This window comes from Sturnira hondurensis, unplaced genomic scaffold (assembly GCF_014824575.4).
Source record: "Sturnira hondurensis isolate 20B ecotype Veracruz unplaced genomic scaffold, ASM1482457v3 Scaffold0008710, whole genome shotgun sequence".
Taxonomy (NCBI): domain Eukaryota; kingdom Metazoa; phylum Chordata; class Mammalia; order Chiroptera; family Phyllostomidae; genus Sturnira; species Sturnira hondurensis.
This window is the reverse complement of record NW_028081341.1, coordinates 625,237-651,489: the sequence shown is the minus strand read 5'-3', so window position 1 is coordinate 651,489 and position 26,253 is coordinate 625,237.

The window sequence follows — 26,253 nt, the reverse complement described above, 5'->3', positions numbered from 1 at the left end:
TTACATTTTGTTCCTATATTCATGAATTTATTTACATTGTGTTGTGAAATTTACTTTTCTACCAAGCAAATTCATTTAGAAATTCTGAGAAATGGCATTTACAACTCCTGAAAGTGCTATCAGAGCCTTCCTACTCCTCTGAGTCTTCCATGAGATAGCACCTTCTTAGAGAAGTATTCAACAATAACCCCAACCAGGATTTCTTTCTCCCACACATTTCCATTCTGGCACCAGATATGTATATTAGTTCAACACATACTTATATCAACGATATTTACAAATGTGCTCTCACTCCGAGAAGGCAGGAACTATTTCTTTCTCCCTCAGTCACTGGCACAATGCTTTACACTTTCCAGTTGGACTTAGATAAATATCTGATGAATTGAATGAATTCTATTTTGTTTTAATAATGTGTGCATACCTCCAGTCTAGAAGGCTGGTTAGGTGAATGTTGCTTAAAATACCTCACAAACACAGATTCATACCATCCAGTATTGTTTCCAGAAAAGAACTAATATATATTAAACTCCTATGATACATTAAAGATTTTACATGTGATCTCGTTCAGTCTCCACAACATATGAAATGTTATTATTAACTCTGTGTCTGCGAGGAAACAGAAGATCAGAAAGACTGTGCAATTTCCACAAGGTCAAACGGCTGTTAAATGCCAGGATTCTGACCTCCATGTCCAGTGTGTCACTTCACACTTTGTAGTGGGGGGTCCAACACGTCCACATGACAGAGTTTCTGGAGACAAGTGACATAAGGTACATATTTTGTTGCCAAATTTACCCAAAGATTCTGGGACCCAAAAGAAGACAGTGATAAATTAGGAATTATCTAGAGAAATGCAGCCAAGATATGTTAAGCTTCTAAAACTGTAGTTTATGTAAAGTAAAGGAATAAGAGTATTTTATCCAAGAAAGCAGTAAGTGATACCGCATGAGAAGGAATTCTGCTCCCCACCCCCAAAGAAGAGAGGTCTGGTCTTTGTATTAACACTTGGTTCTGGGGAGGTAACCCACGTGCTGGAGGTGTCTGTTACTCATTGTGAACCCTTTGGACAACCTGCTCAATCAATCAAGCAGTGTTGCCTATGTAATAAAGCACCAATAAAACCCCAGGGGCTAAGCTCACGTGAGCTTCCTCTGCTGGCAACAGTCCATGTGTATTGTCACACATCAATATTAGGTGGGGAATGCATCCCGAGGACAATGGAAGTTCCACATTTGGAACTCTTTCGCACTTTGCACGGTCTTTTCCTTTGGCTGAGATTTTCTATCATTTTCTTATAATTGACACTGTAAGTACCACAGGTTTGTAGTGATATGTCAAATTTGAGGGTACATTTGAGAAACCTTGAACTTGCAGTTGATGTCAGAAATAAAGATGATCTTGTACGCATTCTTCCTCTTAACCTTGTAGTTGGACCATAACTCCTTGTGGTTGGACTCAAAATTCTTGGGCAGATTTGATGGCCTAGAAGACTATACACTTCACTGTGTAGGTGTATAGTAATAATACAATAATTTTAGAGATCCTTAAAAGTGTATAATAGCATATTAAAAGTTTGTAGGAAAGAGGAGCATAAAAACTGACTTCAAACATTCAAAATATCGCTGTGTAGATGTATTTGGCATTGTTTCACAGACAAAATTTGGCTCAAATGAGAAAAAAAAACTTTCTAAAAATTAGAGCTAGTCAAATATGTTGTTAGCTTGCTGTAAAAGCAGTAAGTGCCCCACCTCTGCGGATGTTAAGTCCTAGTGTAGCTATAAGCCAGATGTATCGCTAAAGGATTTGAGCCTGAAAGAAGAGGGTGGGTAATTTTTAAGATATCTTCAAACTCGAAGGTTCTGCTATTTGATGGTCTCTATTTTTTCAAAAGAGCAACTAATGAAGCCAAGCTTGCATGCTTTATAGAGCAAACTCTTTGATTAGGGTCCTACAAATATTAATTTTCTTTTGCTTCCAAATACCAGAAAAAAGAGCATGCTTCAGGAGGGAATATTTATATTGGTTGAAAACATCACATATAAGCTTTTGTCATTTAAGAAATACGTACTTTCAGAGGTTACTAAAAAGTATACCTTTTCTAAAAAATTGTTCAATCACAAATACAGAGTTTTAACGATGTACCATAAAAATTGGTATTCTGTAACAAATCAATCTAATTACAGAAAAACCTTTCAAATGAATCATAAATGAATAGAAACAAAGTCTGAAATTGTCACACAGTAACATAAACTATGTACTTAATAACAATTTAATGCAAAATATATTTACTTGCCTTTTATGAGTGTTTTTTCACATTTTAATACACCACTATATATGGTCACATCAACAGTTCATAAAACAAAACCATCTGAGGCTTCCTGATTAATTGTCATTGTTTACACCCAACTGAATGACAGGTTCTCGAGTAAAACTCTCAGAGTATGGGTTTTATTAAATGAATAAAATAAAAACTAACCTGTTCCTTGTTGTAAGTTATATTCCAAACACTTCTGTAAATATTCTTCTCAACACAAACCATTGTCAGGGGAAGCAATGCTAAGCACCTTAAGAGAGTTTATCCTGTGGCTCTGTTGTGACATATAACACAAAATATTAAGAATCCCACTGCATGACAAGCATAACAGTGCCTGGTCCAACTTTGCCCAGAGCATCCTATTGCTACTGCTCTGTAGAGATTAGAAAGTTGGGATTATCAGGGGCTACGCTTGTCCATTTTCACAATAACCCTATCAGTCTTCTCTAAAGGCTCAGCCTGCTCCAGGATCCTGAATGTGACAAGTAAGATATTACATAAAATAGCCCTGGCTGGTGTAGCTCAGTGAATTGAGTGCAGGCCTGCAAACCCAAGGACTGTGGTTTGATTCCCAGTCAGGGCACATGCCTGGGTTGCAGGGCAGTTCCCAGCAGGGGACGCACAAGAGGCAACCATGCATAGATATTTCTCTCCCTCTCTCCTTCCATTCCCCCCTCTAAAGAGAAATAAATAAAATCTTTAAAAATGATATTACATGAAATAATAATTTAAAAATTATGTGTTAGGTTAAGGAACTTAATTAAAACAAAAAAATTCTTTTACAAATTGGTAACAAAGATATAACAAAACAACATGTCTATATTCTTACTTTGGGCCAACACAGTAGGAAGAATGTAAGTATAAAAAGTGTGTCATAGATTCCCAAATTTCATTTTGTAGATTTATGTAACTTCTTAAAAAAATTCTTGGCCTGCGAATCATACGATCGCAGTTCGATTCCCAGTCAGGGCACATGCCTGGGTTGCAGGCCAGTTCCCCGCAGGGGCCAATTCCCAGCAGGGGATACACAAGAGGCAACCATACATTGATGTTTCTCTTCCTCTCTCCTTCCCTTCCCCTCTAAAAATAAATAAATAAAATATTTAAAAAAAAAAATTCTTTAATCCCTGCTATGAAATGAGAAGATATTCAAAGAACTTAAAATTTAAAGAGAATTTATAAAGGTAATATAGTTCTAAAGTCTAAGTAAGATATTCTCCAGCGGTTTTAGTTTAATTTTGATAATGTATTATTGAATAATTTGAATATTTTATATATGATACTTTAGCTTTAAGCGAAAAGCATCCATATATGTTCAATGAATTATAATTACTCATTCCAATACATAATGGAAACATATCCTCTTTATATCTGGAAAGGGTTATGTGGAGTTTTGTCATAAAGACCTAACTAGAAAGGAATAACACCTCATTTTTCTTTTATTTTATTACTAATTTCATCTTTTTATTTATATTACCTTTTCATCACTTATACCCTACTCCCCCCAGCAATCCCCACACTGTTGTCCATGACCATGAGTTTTTTATTCTTTTTGCTCAATCCCTCCACCCCCTAACCTTCCCCCACCACTAGCTGTCATCTTGTTCTCCATCTATGAGTCTGTCCACATTTTCCTTGTAACTTTGGTTTGTTCTTTAGATTCTACCTATAAGTGAGATCATACGATATTTTTCTTTCTCTGACTGGCTTATTTTATTCAGCATTAGTTCTCCAGGTCCATCCATACTGCAGCCAAGGGTAGAATTTCCTTTTTTACAGCCAAGTGGTATTCCATTATGTAAATGCCCCATAGTCATTTTATCCACTCATCTAATAATAGAAATCAAAATACATGAATTTCTGAAAATCCATAAACAATAATATTTTTGTTTTCATTGCCAAGAATACACACCTACCTACTTCTGCTTTTGAAGGACAATTGACACTTCTTCATGAAGACCCTTCATGTCTTCACATTTTTACCTCAAGTCTGCATGGCAGAGATGCACCACCTCATTGGAATAGGGAGCATGGTTCATATGCTCCACCCCAAGACAGTCCTGGTGCTTTCAGCTGCCCCTGTAACCCAGAGCATATTGCTCTTCCCTTGTAAGGTTCGCCAGAATACTGTATTGCTATAACGTTACTCAGTCTTTTCTGAAAATAACTTAGGGATATTTTGGATCAGAGGAAGTATATTTAGAACATTGTTAAGAGGGACTTCCCCTAGATTTTTTTTCATATTTTAATTCAATTTCAGATGTACAAGTGAAAAAATTCATTCTGATATTTTGTTATTATGGAGCTCAAACTTGCTCATTTGGTGGAATCACTGAAGATTAAGGTGCTCTTTTTGAAATATCGTGAAATAATGACACTAATTTCTACCACAAAATATTTGATTCCCAGGTGATGTGACAATCATATATACAGTTGACCCTTGAACAACACAGGTCTGCACTGCATGGGTCTACTTACATGCGGATTTTCTCAATAAATATACAATTGACCCTGTGTGTCCATTTATATGCAGACTTTTTTTGATAAATATACCACTGGGTTTTGCATCTGTGAATTCAACAAATTGTGGGTCAAAACTGTTTTCAGTCTGCAATCGGGAATCCAAGAATGTGGAGGGATGACCGTATGTGTTGTTCTCTGCAGGATTATATAAGGAACTTGAGCATCTGCAGATTGCACTATCTGTGGGGTCCTGGAGTGAATCACCCATGGAAACTGAAGGGTGACTAGTTACATTTTTAGGGAGTCAAAAGTTATACACAGACTTTAGACTGGGTTCAGTGCCTCTAACCTCAAGGATCAACTGTACTTATAAAGTCACAAACATACTCCATTCAGCCACAATAAAGACAGGTTTTCCATGTGCTTCCTAATGTGATGTACGTGATACCACTTATAAATGAGTTTTGCTAAAACAAAAAAAGAAAACAGCCCAAATAAAACATTCCAGTCTAATTCTCTGTTTATAGGAAATATCAGTAGAGAAATACATGGTTAATGACACTACAGAGAGGCAATCAGCACTAAAGGTAGTCTTTCTCACCAGTTTCATCACCAAATAAACTGCAAAGAAGTGAAAAAAGAGGAACCCTATAGCGTGAAAGGGATTTTAGAAATATGTCAACCAAATGCTGTATATTGCCTATGTTTAAATTCCCATTCAAGCAAATTAACTGTAAAATACAATTAGGAAAATATATACATGTGTGGGATATTTGGTGATAGTAGAGAGCTGCTAAAATATTTGTAAGAATAATAATTCTACCATGATTTATAAACCAGTACTCTAATTTTAGAGAAACACACTGAAATATTTATATATGTATGCATTTTATATGTTGCATGGGCTTGCTTCAAAATAATCTAGAAATGTAGACAGGTGGGTATGAATGAAACCAAATAGGCCATAAATAATAAAGATTTAATAGTAGGGTACATATTGGAAAGAAATGAAATCACTACTTTGACGAGCTATTTGCATCCCCAAGTTCACTGCAGCATTATCTACAAAGCCAAGATATGTAAACAACTTAAGTGTTTGTCATTGGGTGAATAGATTAAGACAATGTGGTACACATACTCATACAATGAAATATTATTTAGTCAAAAAAGAAAATCATGTCATTTGTGACAGGCATAAACCCTGAGGGCATTATGATGAGTGAAATAAGTCAGATAGAGGAAGACAAATAGTGTATGAACTTATTTATGTGGAATCTGCAAAAACCACATTTATGAAAACAAATCACATGTTGGTGGCTGTCAGGATGTTGGGAAAATAGGTGCTAGTTACAAGATGAATAAGATCAAGGAATATAATGTACAATATGGTGACTGTAGTTAACAATAATGTATTATTTACCCCAAAGTTACTAAGATATAGATCTTAAATGTTCTCATCCTCAAAAAAAAAATAATTGTGTAGCTGAACTATGTCAACTTAGCTGGGGAAAAAAGATGTCAATTGTCTCCCTTCCCCACAAAAAATAAGTTGAATAGTGAAACCTGTATGTGTGATGAGTACATTATGCTGTTCTCTAATTTGAATATATTTGAATTTACCCTAATGGAAGGCTTTTAAAAATAATTATCTAATATATATTTTCATTAATATCAGTATAATCAGAAAACTGAAAAGAAAATGTAGCAAAAAAATGCATCTGGAAGAATTCACTGAAACCGAAAAGTCAGCTCCTTCAGTAATATTTGGGGACTGAGAGGGGAGTTCTGACCAGGGTTTGGGTAGAAGTCATCCTCTGTTAAAATGAGTCCTCCAGGAAAGAGTGCCTTCACGAAGCAGAGCAGGATACACGCTACAAGATCAACACAGTTGAATTGTGTGTTAACAGAGAGAAGAGAAAAAAAGATTAAGATTAGTCAGAAGGTTAAATAGAATACTCTTCTTATCCTATTTCATAGAACAAATACTAAGTTGTACCTCTTACAGAAGAGTAGAAAACTTTGTAGATCAGAGGGAATGAGCAGAGGAGATTAGAGGGTAAATAATTTAAAATAGTGATTTTACAGTATTCAAAAGAGCAGCTAATGTTTTCTCATAATATCGAGCACTTAGTCCTAAACTGTGTATTAATTACTCCCAGGGTCCATATACATTTTTTCACTAATTTCTTTCAGACTGATGTCCATTTTGGTGTCTGATTACTCAAATTATTGTCCATATTCTGTTACTTCATTAGTTTTGTCCACCTGAGGCCAAACTGTACTGTTCTGTTTGTGGCCATACAAGACATCCACGTTACTAACTCAATCTGAGTGTCTGCCTTGAAGCTTGAGTGAAAACTTTATCTTTCGTTGGCTCGTTCCCAGTCTTGAACTTGCTGGAGTGTATTTGTTTGGATTATCATCAAACGGAACCCATTATTCAATCAATAATTGAACTATGCTCCTAAAACGCATTCTGTTTAACACTGAAGCAAAATGACACCGCTTGACCCCTGTGAAGTGTTATGAAGAGGCGCAGTCAAGTGGAGGTTTCTTTTATTCTGGCTGGAGAATGTTGTTGTTATCTTAACCTTGAGCCGGGTAGAGTCCTGAATAGCTACATAAAATTCCTTTATCTTTTTGGCTTCGACGTTAAGAGGCCTTATTAACACAAAAGCATTAAAATTGGATTAAATCTGTAGCTAAACATTTTGCTTTACTGCTTATAATAACGAACTAGGAAGATAATAGCTACTTTTTACTGAGTATGTGTTTTAGTCAAACACTGAGCTAAGAGCTTTACATTCAGCAGGGCACTTATACACTTTGTCATTATTTTTTGGCATTCCAAAAGATCATCCATCCAGTTGCTCCCATCAAGACCACCACTCTTTCTTCCAGAATCTGCCATGGCAAGGAGCAAAGTTATTGCAGCTTTTAAACATGCACCCTGCTGTGGGCTGGAGCAGCTCACGCTGATTCAGGAGATGACTCCGTCCTCCAAAAACTTGGAGTTTTTCTCAACTCCAAGTTAAGTGACATCATATCAGTAGTTGAAAATGGCCATGATGGGAGAATTTACTGCAGAAATTAGTAATTATCTTTTTTCTTTTTTCTCCTAGAGAGGCAGTTGTTAGACACTTACTGATACACCACTGCAGGTGCCTAGGAAAATAAAAGAGGGATACACTGTGAGGGTCTCATGTGGCCCAGTTACTGTCATGGCCATGACAGTTCAGAATTGAGAACTGACTAACTATAAGCAAATAAGAGGAGACAAGAAAAGGAACCAACCACAGGAGTGTTCCACCCACTAGATAACCCCAATGTGTTTCATTTCTTGAAAGAAGCAGGTAAGAGAGCCATAGGTTTTCAGCATTATTTCAATAACTTGACAGGAGGAGAAATCGGGAAAAGATTTTACATCAGGGGTCAGTGCACTCTGCACCGCCCAGGGGCTAAATGTGGTTGATTTCCTGTGTTTGAGTACCCTTGTATTGGAATACAGCCACACCCGCCTGCTTGTGTGTTGCTGATGGTTGTTTTTCTGCCTCACCAGAAGTGCTGAACTGCTCTGACATGGCCTCTATGGCCCGCATGGCCAGAATTATGTGCTCAGTGGTCCTTCAGAGAAACAAAGTCTTCCATGAAAGACTGGTATTGTGATGTGTTTGGTATATGGATTAGGCTTTATTTTGGATATTTTTTTCATGCAATGATGACATAGAAATAAGCTGAGTTTCCTTGTTTTACTTCAATCTGATGAATAGAGCCACAGAAATACAAACTTTGTCCCTAAATTTTATTGTATCTGTTCATGCAATTTCATCATGTAGGGTGAGATTTCATTCATTATGTCAGGAACACCTAAATCTAGTTTCACATAGGTTGGGATACTCAGACCCTCTGCCTGGATCTCTTCACTTAGTTGTTCACTTTTTTAGTCATTCATTCACCAGATATTTATTGACAGTTACTAGGGTCCAGCCTTAGGTTCTAGTCACTAGGGGTATACTCATGAATAATCAAAGCTCCTGCCCATACGAGCGTACATTTTAGTGGGAAAGGCACAAACTTGTTTGCTTATCTACTGTGTCAAGAAGTGATAAGGAAAACTCAAGGCAGAAACCTTGTTGGGGAATCAATGAGGTGCTTTTTAAGTTGTTTAGGGAAAACATCTCTAAGGAGGTGACATTTCAGCAAAGACACCTGAATAAAGCTAAGGAGACATTCCTCGCAGACAAGACCAGACAAGGCTAAGGCTCTCCAGTGGGCACGTGCTCAACTGACTGAGGAGAGGCAAGGTGGAGAGTATAAGGAGGGCAGTGATGACATCAACATGGTAGGTAGGGGCAAGGTCACACAGTGCTTTGTAAGCATGTCAGGATTTTGTGTCTTGTTCCAATTACTTAGGAAACCACTGGGAACTCGTGAGGAGGGTGCTCACTTCAAATGACTTGCATTTTACATTGGCATTTAGTATCCTGTACATAATAAAGACTATAGTGGGTAATAAGAGGGGCGAAAACCAGTTATGAGGCTCTTTCGAAAATGCAAGCAAGAAAGGATGAACATGTATGCAAGCAAGAAAGGACGAACATGTAATCCTTAGGGGTTACTAGGAACCATGAGAAGACAGTTACAAGGAATTTGGATTGAAAATGCTTGTAGACTTCCTAAATATGGTGCTAATTTAGTTCTTACTACATAGATTAGAGGGTAAGAAAAATTCACTCATTCATTCAACACACACATTGATCACTAATAGGAGAGCACTGGGCATTACATACTTTGGACTAGAGGTGAAAAGCAGCTCAGTTTAGTGGCAACAACTTGGTTTCTCACATATCCGTTCTCTCTCCATTCATATAAACTCCCTTCATACTGACCCTTTCCACTACGTTCTCTGCACCCAGGGGACACACTCAGGACATCTGAGTCTGTTGCCATTCAAGATGCTCTCTCATGTACAATTTGAGAATGGAAAAAATGGATTAACACAGAAGATATCTCTGTGGTGCAGGTGGACACATGTAAGTGATGGTTTCAGTATACAACTGCTGAATCTTCTAAGTCTCTCCTTTTACAAATCTGTTCTACCTCTATTGAGATAGTGATATAGTTTTCCAGCCAATGAAGCGATGGAGTTTCTTTAATTCACGTTTCAATTACAATGGCCTCAACTCTCCCTTATTCCTTTCTTATCCTCTCACGGTAAGGTTTTAGGGTAAATGCACTGAACTTTTCACAGATTTCATTGATCCTTTGTACTGTTTGACATAGACACACATTTTCATATTAACCCTACAGTTCTGTGTTGTCCTGGGGTTTGCGAATTCAATATTTGTTCCAAAAGTTATGCTTCTTTCTTTGTCCTAGAGAAAGGGCAGATCTTCGCTGGTTTTCCAAACCAGCCAGATTCAAGCCTTGAGTAAATGTTTGGGTATTTTTAGGGTGGTGACATTGGTCCCTGCAATATGGACCTGCTTGTGACACCGAAGGAAGGAAACTTTACATGTTGGCTAAAAATCTAGGATTTAGAAAAAGGAGGGGGCATGAGCCTAACAGCAAACAGTCCCTGAGAATCTGAGAATCGTGTATCAAGCTGATATTCCCGAGCATCGGGCTTTGAAAACTAAATACTGCGGAATCTAAACTGCAACAGAAATATTTTGATGTAACTTAAAATTATTAAGAAAGCAGACAGATGACACAGTTAATGGTAGTTTTATATACATAGTAATACAATACATAAATATACACACAGTTCTGTTGATATATTTTTAATTTTCAAAATGCCTCCGGTGTGAAACCTCGTCCATATTTTTCTGGGTGTTATGATGAAAATAAAAAATAAAATGGCCCGTGGGAATCTTTTCTGAGTTGTGAGTAAACTGCACTGGACTTCTGCCTCACAAGTAAGACTTAAGAGGGTGCTTGGGAGCTTGGGAAGGGTTAAAGTTTTGTCTGTGACACTGAAATTGAGGCCAGCTGTAGGTCATATTCACGTCCCAGTCACAGGAAAATGAACCTGTGAGACAGAACCTAATTATCTGCTAAACCAAAAGCCAGTCTCAGTTCAATAACTTACGACAGAGCCAGCAGCCAGATATAGTGTTACCATGGCAACGTTGGAACAAGCTCCACTGCGGTTGAGAATAAGGAGGAAGGGAAGGAGACTGTAACCCTAAATGCGCTGTAGCCATTTGATCTTCTCGGACAAGTGGCTTGTCTAGAAAACCAGGTTAACTCTGAACACGCCTACCATTGTCTATTCACTTTCATATCTGCTACAATCCCTGAAAAGAAAAATGCAGTTACGATGTCTTCGGGGCTTAATAATAATCCACTAGTAAGTGGCTAACTGGGAATTAATTTTAAAGAGAAAAACATAAGCTTCCTCTTTCTCCTCCTTCATGCTATCCCCAAACACAGATAAAGTGGGGCACAAAGAATGGGGATCCTTGATACTCATCATGATAATGAATGGGTTCTGCGTCCATGAAATGCATCGACACTCTTTCTTTCTCTCATTCCCAGATGCCGAGATATTTCTGAGAGAAGACTACTGGGAATAAAGCAATAGTATTTGGTTTGTAAGTTATAGAATTCGATGCGGACAGAAGGGGAGAAATAATTTTTCTTTCTGAACTCTGCCTAAACGTTCAAGTGAAATAATTTTCTGGAATAGTAAGTTAAGAATACTCAGACATTAAGAGGAGATAAGCTCCTCTAGGTTGGTCATTTTTCTTCTTGCCAGCTAATCACTGCAGGTCTTGCTGGAACAAGCACAGGCTTTCTGAATTTAGATGGCGATATGGCTATGCTCCTGGAAACTTCAGTATTCAGTACTTAGAGGATTGGAGGCCATGAATACTTACTGAATTCTGCAAAAAAAAGCAACTTGTTAAACTATTTGCCGAAAAAACAAGAGTTTAGCAAACAATGATATGCACTTAGAGGAGAAATTCAGAAGTACATTGCTCGCTCGCTCTGTCTTTCGTGCTTCCAAATGGAGACCAATCATGTTCCAGCTTGTCAGTTACAGTTATTGGATTTCAAGGTATTTGACAATTTTGATATACTATGAATGATGTAATAAGACACATCTAACATATAATGTTATCACTTGAGTTTGCTATTCAGTTGTAATACCAAATTTTAATCAATAGATATGTATAAATATATAAATAGAGCAGTGTTTTTTATGTATAACCATAAACACATTGGGTTTGGAACATGGAGAGGAAGGAATGTGGAGATGAATCATATCCTTCTCATATACATGAGTAACTCTGCGGGACTGCAAATGAGAAAGCACAACATGGAAAGTAGGTTCCTTATAGCCTGTCACTGGCTGTAGTTGAGATTTGCCAATAAATCAGAACCACTTATGATGTCTTTGAATTTTTTAAGATGTCACATCTTTTAAAAACATTATGCCCTACCCTATTATGTTTTCAGGATATAATTAGGTAAACATGGAAATCTACAGCTTCCTATTTTTTTAAACAACTGCAATGCATAAAAGGAAGCTTCAGAATTGTACGGACATAAAAATGGGTGTGAGGGACAAAAAGAACAGAAAGACCACATCAAAGGGCAAAATAAATTTTCTGATTAATTTCCAGGTAGAAGTGACCTAACCTCTGCTCTTGACCCTCACTTAATTCAAGTAAATGGAAGCCAGAGAGTGTCTCTCCCTCTAAAACAGATGTTGCTGAGATCTGATTATGAAAAGAGTCTTATTGGTTGCAAAGAGGTGAACAATACAGTCCAATACACTGGATTCTGTTATCCCTAATATAAACAAGTTTTTCTCTTAATCTTTCCACTTGCATGAATTAGTTAGAAAAGAAAAAAATGAAGTGATTTTATCAGAAAAGCATCTGAAGGAGCTATTGATTCAACTGCTTTTACATCTTAGCCTTATCACACATGATTAACTTGCAAATATGAGCTTAATAATAATGCAAAGCATCCGATTTCACTGGATTCTCTGTCCCACTTGACTTCCCCGAAAGGATATTAGAAGGACTAGACAAAGAAGTAATACTAATGCTGTTTTTCTCATGAAATGGTTTTAATCAATGATTCTGAAAAGATGTGCCGTGACTTTATAGAGCACAGTCTTTCTCAATTATTCCATTACACATTTGCTTTATCACATCTTAGGGGGTAGGTGTGTTTGTGTGGGTGTGAGTGCTTTTGTTTACTTCTAATTGTAATCCTAATAACCATCCATAAGTAAGAATTGTGTGGAGCATATGCTCCATCCAGTATATAGACAGTGATATGTTCAATTAACATTAAACAAATAACAATCAAGTAAATGGTAGCTGAAACTAAGTTTACAAACGAAAGCCAAACTTAGAAATTAAAATAATCTTGCCATATGGATGGTACTCAATGTGTTTGTTGATTGAATTAAAAGTGGGCGTGTCTGCTAAGGACCAATCCAAAAGCAGGAAAAGCAAAGCCTTCCTGTGTAAACCTTTACCCTTGGCTCTAGCTGCTGCTGTGGATCCTCGGAAATTCCACGTCCCCTACCTGTTTCTAGCTATGTCCTTGATGCCTTTAGAAAATGACAAACTTTTTTCCAGAGCTGATCTATGCCCTGTTGAAGGATTTCTTGGGAAGTTGGGTTGAGGATTGGAGGGGAAGGGTACTAGTTCAGACTGTGGTTCTGCTGTTGGTATTCCCCTAAGCACCTGCAAAGCAGACTCCCCACAAGGTTCCGGGTGGGTGGGAATCTTAACCCCTCTTGGCCCTTATGTCTAATACTACTCTAAGGGGAATCTGTTACCGACTTCCTTCAACACTAGAAGTGGAATATGCAATGCGCCCTGTGTATATTCAACTTCTTTCCCCTCCCTCTTGCTCTAGGCTCCTCAATGTATGAAACCTAGAAAGTTTCGTGTTGTTCTGGGTGATGAGAAACTACTTCTAACTCATATCCAAAACCCTTCTCGACTTTGTGATTAATTTTTATAAATTCAATGATCCAGTTCACTAGCATCAGGTTAATATTTCCGGCTCTGCCCTTTAGGGTTTAAAAATAAAACTATTTTCATTTTAAGAGCCTAGTTCTTCCAAGTCACAAGTTTGCTTTGGGCTTACTGTGTTAAAAAATAGTCTACTAAGCCTTAAATTATGTATTGACTCTCTTCTCAATTGTGTCTCCCTTCCTACTAAAACAATAAATGCCACTGATCAGATGAGTAGAGAAAAATAAAGCAACAAGCATAATTTGGGGACTTTCTTGAAATTTTCCAAATATTCCACTCTATAGTTAATCGCTTGGCTCTGTCAGTTATCTATTCTAAATATTAAATTAATCCCTCATTGTCTCTCCATTTCTACTGCCGTCACCTTCATTCAAGCCTCATTCATCTGTCCCAATTAATATCCCAAAGGAATAATTATACCTAATTATATAAAAGTACATTTGCCGTAAGAATTCTGTCTATATCAAGAAAAAAGGATGAAAAGAAGCTCAATTTACAACTGTGAGTGGACTTAGTAAATAAATTATGTTATACTCAAACAATAATATAATGAGTATATGCTAAAAAACATACAAGTATTCATTTGACATTTAACAATTAAAAAGCAAATTATAAGTAACTATGAAAATTTAAATGCATGTGTGTCAATGAGAAAGAGACAAGGTATGAGCTTATATCCACATGCAATTTATTAAACTGCAATTCAGTCATTAAATTCTCTTAATTATACAGTTATGATATTTCTCACATTTATCTCTTTCTTTTCACACTATCCTTAGTGCTTCCTAATTTGGGGGTGATTTTAATCTCCATTGAGAATCTTATAAATGCTACTAGACCATTTTTTTCCAGACAAATAAATATTCAATCAAAATATTTCATGTAATCTCATGGAAACATGACACTTCAAAAGGCTAGGGGAGGTTAGAAATTTCTGGTTTAGAGCACTTGTTTGTTTGTTTCCATGTCTAATTATCTCTGATGTTTTCTTATTTCAACATTTTGTACCCACTTCCTTCTCAACTGGAGTGACAGCCAGTCACCTAGGATTTTTACATACTGCATCTCTGCATGTGTGGGAAGGGTGGCATGTCTTCACAAACTTGCTGAGTAGTTCTGATAGGTCCTTCATTCCAACATCTTATGTTACACTGACTTCAGATTCATCCTGCATCTTCTCCAAAGACTTCAGAGGGTTCCCAGTTTCAACCACACTGTAAAACCTACGCTGTGACAAAAGTAGGGCCTTCTTGAACTGATCTCAGCTCACCTTTCAATAGTTATTTTACAAAATGCATCTAATCTTCTAAGAAAGTTGAATGCCAATGTAATCCTTCTTTCCTGCTCCTGCACAGTTGCACATCTGCACATCCTGAAATCCAGCCTTTCCATCACTTCTTCTGGAAACCTTTCATATCTCAGACTAGCTGAATTCAGTCTCTTCTAAGGCATTTTTCTTGACTCTCATCAACTCAAGTAAATATTTTTTTCAATTCCCAGAACATTGGGCATTTTATATTATTTCTGGGTATGTAATATTCAACTTTAAAGCCTTTTAAAAATTTTTCTCATGAGAAGAAAAAATTCTAACATAATTTTGTGTTTCTGACATACGGTTTTGTTTCATACAGATTAAGACTGAATGGATAGGTGAGTAGAATGGTGTATTAAAAACATTTAAGGGTTGGATGTATCTTGTTTTTAATTGTCTATAACTCCACTTTTTCATGGGGGACTACAAAATATAAATTTATCATTTAACGAGCATTTCTGTTGAGAAGTGAGATTTTGGACAAAGATGAAAACTAATAATAAAGATGATAAAGAGAAATCACTGCCAGGCATTGTTACTCTTTCCTTGCTTGACATGACAGAGAAAGGGATGCCTTCCCTTAAAAGAGAAGATTTAAGGCTTCACTGAGTTCAGATAACTCATGTAAAGAGAGCAAACAAAAATACTAAGTAGAAGTTTCTTCCAGTCTATGGCTTTAAAGAATTGTAGTGTTCTCCTTTTTTTCTTTTTTAATATTTTATTTATTTATTTTTAGAGAGAGGGGAAGGGAAGGAGAAAGAGTGGGAGAGAAACATCAATGTGTGGTTGCCTCTCCTGTGTCCCCTGCTAGGGACCTGGCCTATGTGCCCTGACTGGGAATCGAACCAAACCAGCGGCCCTTTGCTTCACAGGCCCCTCTGTGCTCAACCCACTGAGCTACACCAGCCAGGGCAAAAATTGTAGTGTTCTCTTAAAGGTGGAAGGCAACAGAGTAGGTTATTTTTTTTAACATTCATGTCAAGCTCCTAAAGCGTCTACAAAGAACTTCTCACACTAGTCAAGTATGGGGTTATTTCCACTCAGGTTAAATGGTCAAACAAAATTCAGGCAAGAGTTTAATGCCTCAATGATCTCCCATAATTAAATACTTGCTATTCCTCACTGAAATACTAAACCTGCTTTTTTTATGTGCAAAAATGTAAAAGTAAAACATTCTTTCAGAGGGTTCTATGTTTGAGATATGCTTGACTGAAGTTCATAATAATTCCATAACAGGCATTTTATATTATTAGATACTCAAAGGTTAATATAAATATGTGTGTATACAGTTCAGATTTTTAAATCACATAACATTTGACAAAAATTTTGCAAAATTAAATTGCACTTGTTACTATGATATTTTAAACTATAAATGCATCATGTTTAAAATAAAATCTGGCTTACTGGTGACTTTTTCTTATTTAAAATTTTAAAAATTAATTTTTCTACATTGAGATTAAAGAAGGATATAAAAATCCTTCTTTAAAGGCAAAGAAGGTATAGTATAACACACAAATAATCCTCTGATGATCATGAAAACTCCAAACAAGTTTCCAGAAGGCACAAGAAAAGATTTAAAATAGTAAACCAAGATTTGTGAAATTAAATTGATTTCCATTCAAATCAGCTTTTTTACTCTTCTTGAAAATGTCAAGGTGTCAGCCTTGGCCATTATGAGACTGTGATTTATAGTTGAGATGAAGTGATAGTACCAGCTGACTGTCTGGAGTCAGGGTACAGTGTCTGGAAAGGCTGCCAGTGACAGTGGTCACTTTTCTTAACCAATCAGCAAGGCTTAACTAAAACCCTAGTCTTTTTTTTCTAACTTGATAAGGATATGATAAAATACACTCTGGAAGATTTACTCTGTGGGAAATAATCAAGCATTGTGAGGAGAAGGAGGTGTCATACTTCCACAGACTGAATAACAAATATTGTTTATGGCAATCTATTCAATATATTTCAGACATTTAGAAACACATATTCATAAGAAAAGCATAAACAGATGTTCCAAATATGATGACTAGTTTTAATATACTGGAAACTACAGCATAATTTTGTAATGTGATTAATTAAGAAGAAGAATTGTGATGTTAAAATCAATTTCAAACTCTCTAAATTACATTTATAGCATTGTTCATCTACATCACAAAAAACAGAATGTTTTGTATTAGAATCATTATTCATAGCAAATTAACCTTTTTATTATCGTGGAAGATCCCTAACTAGTTCTGGATAGGAAAACGTTTAAAACTGCCCAGGTTATAATAAGATAAACAACAGGGCTGAAAAGGATAAGGATCTAAGATCTTAGTCATATAAAATCATATAATGGTTACAATTATATACAGATAGTATTATACGATAGATCAATCAACCGATTGAGATAGGTCTATACATAAATAACATATATGTGAAAAGCAAGAATTGGGAGCTCACCAGAGACACACACAACCTCTTAAAGGGCCAATGCATATATGTGTGTGTGTGTGTGTATGTGTGTGTATAAACAGTAGCAGATACAAAGGGACAACTTGAGCCACAAATCACAATAAAAGGTTTTCAAGAATTATCTACATAAGCCTTCCTATTATTGGTGGTAAAGTGAAAAAGCTAAATTTACTACAATAGAATAGTATAAACATATGATGGCTTGGATTTCAAGATGGCAGCATGGTAGGTAGAAGCTATACTCACCTCCTCCCAAGACAAACTGGAATTACACTAAATTAAAGAACAATCATTCCAAATAACCAACTGAAGACTAGCTGAAGAGGAGTCTTATAACCAAAGATTTACAGAAGAAACCACATTTTCACTGGTAGGGAGGGTGGAGATGCAGAAAATGTTGGCCCTGATCCTACATAGGCTGAGATTCTGGAAAGATATCTCAGCTGTGGGGGATTCCTCCTGAGAAAAGTGGTGCCTAAGTACTGAACTGGAATCCCCAGTCCAGAGCACCAGAGCTGGGTAGAGGCGCCCACATAACATTTGACTGTGGAAAGCAGCGGGGGTTCTGCCCACCAGAAAGAGATGGAGACACACTCCAGAGACAACTAGAGACACACACCACCTTTTATAAAGGGTTAATGCATGTTTGTAGCCACTCAGCTTGGGCTCTTGTTGGGGGAGGGAAGAACAGACTAAAGTTACATAAGGGAAGTCTGGGGTTTGTGGCTCTGGGGAAATAGTCACCAGGATCCCTGTGCTGAGTCATTCTCCGATACTGCGGATGCCATCTTTCTGGGTTAGAGCACTCCACTCCATGTGGCATCATCTGGGGAAAAACAAATGTCCCACAGTCTGGATTCCCATTTGCCCCACCCTGGGGATCTTGGGCCTTGCTGAGGAGTCAGCCACTCTAATTAAGGTGTAGGGGTATGGGTAGACTCAGGGTGTTATTGAGTGAATTGTCTGGGTTTTGGAGTGCATTACCCCCACTTTCCTGTGTAACTGACTGGCACTTCCACCTTATGGGAAATCCACTGGAACCACCCTCCTGGATTCTGGAAGATCCTTCCTCGAAGCTCAGGAGGTTCCACCCACCTGACTGCTAGTGGTTCCACCCTGAAGAGATCAGAGCAAGATCCAAGACAGAGTTGTGTGGCTTTGGGGCAGGGGTCACACCTACTACCTCCCTTGAAGCTTGACCAGCACCTCTCTTCACTAGCCCCATTTTCCCCACTTCACCAGAGGTTCTTTTAGTAACTGAGCCTAAAAAAGCATGCAGCAACTGGAGGCAGCGGGAGGCAGCTGGAGGCAGATCTCAAAATGCTTAAGGACTTTTGCTGCCCTCAGCCCCAGTGCTGGTAAATACTGGCCTTGGTGCACACATTGGTCCTTCCAGTGAGCACCCAAGTCCAGCAGAGGTAGTCACAAACTATGGATTGCCTGTAGCTGCAAACAGTTTACTGAGGGCCAGGCACAGGCAGTGTTTGACACGTGTCTGCATCGGTGTCCCTTCCAAGAGGCCCAGAACAAATACATCCGGTGGCCAGATCCAGACAGCATCAAACAGGATACAATAAGCTTCACAAGCATCACATCCAAAGAGAGATCTTGGTAGGTACCAAACCATGCTGAGGGGAATTACATTTTGTGTGGATAGCACCTATACAACAGCTCACATGCTTTAGTCAAGGTTGATCCTCACAGTCAGCCAACCTGAGTTGATCCCATGTACAAATAGGACAATGGCAATCAAGACTCAATTATAACAGTAGGGCCCACATAACCTACACAGGAAACATTCTAGAGAACACAGCTCAGGTGATTGAGGCAATAGCATCACTAGGTCCCACAAGACACACACTACATAAGGCCACCTCATGAAGACTGGGCATTATAGCAGATCTGTCTAATACACAGAAACAAACACAAAGAAACAGCCAACATCAGGAGACAAAGAAACATGCCCCAAGAGAAAGAACAGGAGAACTCTCCAGAAAAAAAGCTAAATGAAACGGAGGCAATAATTTATCAGATAAAAAGTTCAATGTAATAGTTACAAGGATGCTCAAGGAACTTACTGAAAACTAAAACAGCACTAAAAAGGACCACTCATATGTTAAGAATACAATATCTCACACCAAGAATATACCAGAAAAAAACAAACGGTATGTTGGATGAAGCAGAGGATTGCATCAGTAATTTGGAAGAAAATGTAAGAAAAAAACATCCAAAGCAATATATAGGGGAAAAAAGAGAAAAAAATGAGAAAAGCTTAAGGGAACTTTGGGACAACATGAAGCATAACAACATCCACATAATAAGGGTACTGGAAGGAGGGAAGAGAGGGAGAGAGAGAGAGAGAGAGAGAGAGAGAGGGAGAGAGGGAGAGAGGGAGAGAGGGGGGGGAGAGAGAAAGGAATGGAGAATCTATTTAAAGAAATAATTATTGAAAATTTCCTTTAACTGGTGAAGGAAAAAGACACATAAGTCCAGAAAGTGCATAGATTCCCAAACAAGATGAACCCAAAGTGATCCAAACTACGACATCATAAAATGTCAAAGGTTAAAGGCAAAGAGAATCTTAAAAGCCACAAGAGACAGACTGCTAGTTACCTACAAGGGTGTTTCCATAAAACTGTCAGCTGATGTCTAAACAGAAACATTTCAGACCAGAAGGGATTGGTATGGTATATTCAAAGTAATAAAAAACAATGACCTACAACCAAGAATACTTTACCCATCAAGACTATCACTTAAAATGAGAGGAGAAATAAAAAGTTTCTTAGACAAGAAAAAGCTAAAGGAGTTTGTCACCACCAAACCAGTATTACAGGAAATGTTACGAAGGTTGTTTGAAGTAGAAGGAGGAGGAGGAAGGGACAGAAGGGGAAGACGAGGAGGAGGAGGAGGGGGAGAACAAGAATAGGAAGAAGGAGAATAAGGAGGAGAAATGGGAACATAATTTTTAAAAATGGCAATAAGTATATACCTATCAATAATCACTTTAAATGTAAATTGCTTAAGGGCTCTAATCCAAAGACATAGGGTAGCTGAATGGATAAGAAAGCAAGACCCATATATATGCTGTCTACAAGATACCAACCTTATAGTGAAGATACACACAGACTGAAAGTAAAAGAATAGAAAAGGATATTTAATGCAAATAGAAAAGGAAAAAAGCTGGGGTAGCAATACTTATATGTCCCAAAATAGACGTTAAAATAAAGGCTAGCCTTGACCAGAGTGGCTTAATTTGTTGGGTGTCAACCTACAAAACATAAGGTCACCAGTCAAGGCACGTGCTTGGGTTACTGGTTTGGTATCCAGTCAGGGCAGATACCGGAAGCAATTAATAGATGTTTCTCTCTCACATTAATGCTTCTCTTTATTTCATTCTTCTTCCCTTTCTTTCTCTCTAAAAATAAATAGATAAAATCTTTAAAAAATAAAACAAAGCTATAGGAAAAAAGAAAGAAGGACAATACATAATAATAAAATGAGCAATCCAAAATGTTTACCCTTGTAATTATTTGTGCAGCCAATGGGGGAGCACCTAAATATGTAAAGCAAATCTTGATGGAAATAAAGTGAGAGATTAAAAGTAATACAGTCATAGTTGGGGGTTTTAACAACCCATTGACATTAACAAGGAAACACTGGCCTTAAGTGACACACTAGATCAGATGGATTTAATTGATATCTTTAGTGCATTTCATCCCAAAGCAGAATTTACATTCTTTTCAAGTGCACATGGAATATTTTCTAAGATACACCATATGTTAGGACATAAAAGAGTCTCAATAAATTTAAGAAGACTGGAATCATATTCAGCATCTTCTCTGACCTTAAAGCTATGAAACTAGAAAGCAAGCACAAGAAAAAACCCCTGAAAAACACACAAACACATGGAGGCTAAATTACATGACACTCAACAATGAATGGGTTAACAATGAGATCAAGGAAGAAATCCAAAGATACCTCGAAACAAATGAAAATAGGAACACAACAACCCAAAATCTATGGGACACAGTGAAAACAATTAAGATGAAAATCCATAGCATTACAAGCCTAAATCAAGAAATAAGAAAAATCTCAAATAAACTATTTAATTTTACACTTAAATAAATGTGAAAAAAACAACAAAGCCCAAAGTTATTAAGGGAACAAATTAATATGATCAGAGCAGAAAAACAAAATAGCATCTAAAAACATACAAAAGATCAATAAACCCAAGACTTTGTTCTTTGAAGAGATAAACAAGAGCAACAAGCCTTTAAACAGCCTCATTAAGACAAAAGAGAGAGAGAGAGAGAGAGAAAAGCCAAATGAATAAAGCAGAAATGAAAGAGGATAAGACACCAAAGAAACACAAAAGATTGTAAGAAAATATAATGAACCATTATATGCCAACAAATGGGAGAATCTGGAATAAATGGTTAAATTCCTAGAAACATCAATCTTCAAAAACTGAATCAGGAAAAAATCAGTGAATCTGAAAACAAATTGCAAGTAATGAAATTGAAGTAGTAATTTAAAAAAAAACAAAACCTCAAAAAACATCTTTCTCAAAAATAAAGAAATCATGGCTGGATGGTTTCACAGGTGCATTTTACCAAATAATCAAAGAAGAACTAATACCTATCATTCTCAAACTGTTCCAAATAATTTAAGAGGAGAGAAAACTCTCAAGCTCATATTACCAGGCCAGCATTATCTTAATTTCAAAACCAGATAAAGACACTACCAAGAAAAAAAATTATAAGCCTATATCTCAGATGAACATAGATGCTAAAATACTAAAAAAAATATTGCTTATATTCAAACCACATCCAGCAACACATTTAAAAGATCATACACCATGATCAAGTGAAATTCATCTCAGGTATGCAAGGATGGTGCAATATTCACAAATCAATAAATGCAATACATCACACAAACAAAAGGAAAGACAAAAATCACAGGATCATATCAATAGATGCAGAAAAAACATTTGATAAAGTATAGCACCCTTTTATGATAAAAACACTCAGCAAAGTGGGAGTAGAGGGAGCATACTTCAACATAATAAAGGCCATATATGAGGAGCCTATAGCCAACATCATACTCAACAGGCAAAAATGAAAAATTTTCTCATTAAGATCAGGATCGATGTAATTCTTAGCAAGATGCCAATGGTGTATTTCACAGAAAAAGAAAAAAATACTCCCAAAATTTATATGGAAGCCAAGACTTCTGGAAAAAAAAGGTCAAAGTTGGAAGAATCAAGCTACCTGACATCAGAGCTATACTATGAGGCTATAGAAATCAACACAGGGTGGTACTGGCAGAAAAACATATACATAAATCAATGAAACAGAATAGTAAGCTCAGAAATAAACTCATACTTTTATAGTCAACATTTGACAAAGTTGGCAAAAACGTACCATAGGGTGAAGATAGCTTATTCAATAAATGTTGAGAATATTGAGATACATGCAAAGAAATAAAATTTACACTATACACAAGATTAAACTAAAAAAATGGATTAAAGAATTAAACATTAATCTTGAAACCTAACAATTCAAGATGGAAACATAGGCAATAAAATCTCAGACATTTTGTGTAGTAATATTTTTTTGACATATCACCTTGTGAGAGGGAAACAAAATAAAAAATAAACAAATGGGATTACATCAAACAAAAATGTTTTTGCACATCAATAAAATAAAAAGACAACACATTGAATGGGAAAACATTTCCTGATACATCTGATAAAGGCTTAATATCCAAGATTTATAAAGAACTTACAAAACACAACACCAAAAAAAAAATCAAATTAGAAAATGGGCAAAAGACTTGACTAGACATTTCTCCAAAGAGGGTGTATACTTGGTCAAAAGACATATGATACAATTCTCAAAATCACTAATCATGAGAGAAATGCAAATTAAAACTATAATGAGGTGCCACCTCACACCTGTTGGAAAGGTTACCAAACAAGTACCAGTAAGGATGTAGATAAAGGGGAACCCTTGTGCAATGGTGGTGGTAATGCCGACTGGTGCAACCACTGTGGAAAGCAGTATGGAGTTACCCTGAAAAATTAAAACTAGAGCTACTTTATAACCCAGTGATTCTACTTCTGGAAATATGTACAAAGAAACTCAAAACACTAATTCAAAAGAATACATTCACATGTTCATTGCAGGGAAGATTGTAAAGATTTGGAGGTAACCCAAGTGCCTATCAGTAGATGAGTGGATAAAACAGCTGTGGTACATTCACAAAATAGAATACTCAGCCACAGAAGAGAAGGGAATCTCACCTATTGTGACAGCATGGATGGATCTGGAGAGTATGCTCAGTTTTTACTGAGCCAGTTAGAGAAAAAAGCCAGTTAGAGAAAAATATTGCCATGTGATTTCACTTATATGTGGAATATAATACACAAAATAAACTAACAAACAAAATCCAAAATAGACTCTCATACAGAGAGCAGACTGACAACTGTCAGAGGGGAAGGGTACTGGGGACTTGGTGAAAAAGATGAAGGGATTAAGAAAATAGAAACACATACATTCAGACAATAGTATAGTGATTATAAGAGGAAAAGTGGAGGGGACCGTTCTGTGTGGCGTGGGCCCAGCTCCCACTCGGAGATGCACAGGACCCACACCCACGGATAGGTTCTCCTGTGGGGAATCAGGCCTGCAACATGCCTAGGCTGCTTTGAGCCTTCCTTTGTGCTAGAAACTCCCTCACCCAGCTTCGTGGCAAACATTTACTGCAAAGTAACTTCCTAAAATCCATGCTAAACTTTCCAAGGAGGAGTGTAACCAGGTCAACCACTTTTGCCCTTTTCATTTGCAAATATCCCTCTTCTGTGATGTGATTAGCGGCATTGATTCCTTTGTTTTTTGTAAAAGGTAATCACCAAAGCCACCTGTGCAAAGTAAATAAGGACCATCATGTAATATGCCCAGAAACCCAATAAAGGCCGGTCATGGCAAGGGCCGCCTTTTTTTCTGCTCCCTTTGAGAGATAAGTCATGCTGTCCCTTTTCCTCCCCAGGACTCGGTAGTCCGTGTGAATGTCTCATTTTCATCCATAATGATGCAGACACTGCGGGCTGGTGTCTACATCTGTAAAGGGCGTGGGGTGAGGCAGAAGAGTGTAAAGTGGGGATAAATGGTGATAGAAGGTGATTTGATTTGGGGTGGTGAACACAATGCAATGTACAGATGGTGTATCATAGAATTTTATATGAGAAACCCATATGATTTTATTAAGCAATGTCACCTTAACAAATACAAATAAAAAACACGTACAATGGTTGAGAATGAATACTAGACCACAGAATACATTACCACCTTTTCTTTATCAAACTCCCATTTCCAATAATCTTAATTTTTAAACGTCAAATACCTAATTGAGTCCCAATGTTGATTTTCCTGATATATACCATGTATTAAGTGATCGTGGAAAATATTAATTTGTTGCTGCGGCTGATTTGTAGTTACAATACTGTGTAAAGTACATTTGGCCTGAAAAACTTAATAGTCTGTATGTTGATAGACTCCACTAAGTTTATGGAGGCAAACATATTTTACAGATGCCTATAGCATATTATGTTAAGTCATTTAGAAATTTGTAGCTCTTATTTGGACCTGTTATATTTTTACCTGATTTTACATTCTTTTACCTTCTGCCATGGATGTTCACCCTGCCACCCTGCAAGGCTGTCCAATCTGGATAACTCTCATCTGGACAGGGAAGTGGCTAAAACTCCGATCCAATCAGAGCCTTCTGAGAGATAGAATTGATGGAGGGGTAGAGAGAACATTTTTATTTTTCCCCCTGGAGTCACAAGCTCTGAGAATGATGCATGGTGCAGGATGTGAGGTGCTGTTGGCCATACTTCGCCAACATATAGAAAGAATGTGAGAATGAAGTCAACCGCCTGAGAATAAATTCAATACACTGGAGATCGTAAGAGGGAGATAGAGATTTTGAGAGGTGAAAAGAGTAAAAAGAGAAATGGAGAGGAAGAGGGAGTTGGAGAGGTAAAGGGAGAGGGAGAGAGGACCAGTGTGGAAGAGGAGAAACAAGAGGAGGAGGATGCGTGGGCTGTACAGGCAGCTCCCTTTCTGCTTAAATTAGTTTGAGTTGGGTTTTGTTCTTTCGCTACAGAAAGAGTCTGACTAATGTAGTGATTTAAACTAAGGCTATTCTTTCCTCCCCCTTCCAATCAAAGTATCCCCCATGGGACAGAAAAATATCCAACTGTCTAGTGACATACTACTTTTTTACCTAATGGTCACTTTGAAATTATCTTCTTCCACATCTTCATTTTATAAATCATTGTAAATTTGGAAAGTGAGAAGGAGAGAGGTTCGGTTCCGTAAGATAATTAGTGGTAGGAGTGGTGTTAGAAATCTTGTTTTCTATCCTCTACTTCACTATTCAGGGTCAATGGTGCCACTTACCATGTAAACGTGCAGAATAACCCAAGTGTATTCTGCGTGCTAACTCCAAGAGAATAGCTTGATTAGAGAATGTTTTGGTCCTTTGACTAATTAATGTAATTGCCACTTCGTGGAACTGTGTGATCAATATCATTATATTTAACTTCCAAAAAATTACATGATTTTTAGAGGGATACACATTCTATGTATATACTACATGTTGGGTCAATTACTCTAGAAAACAAGTTTTATAAACCACAG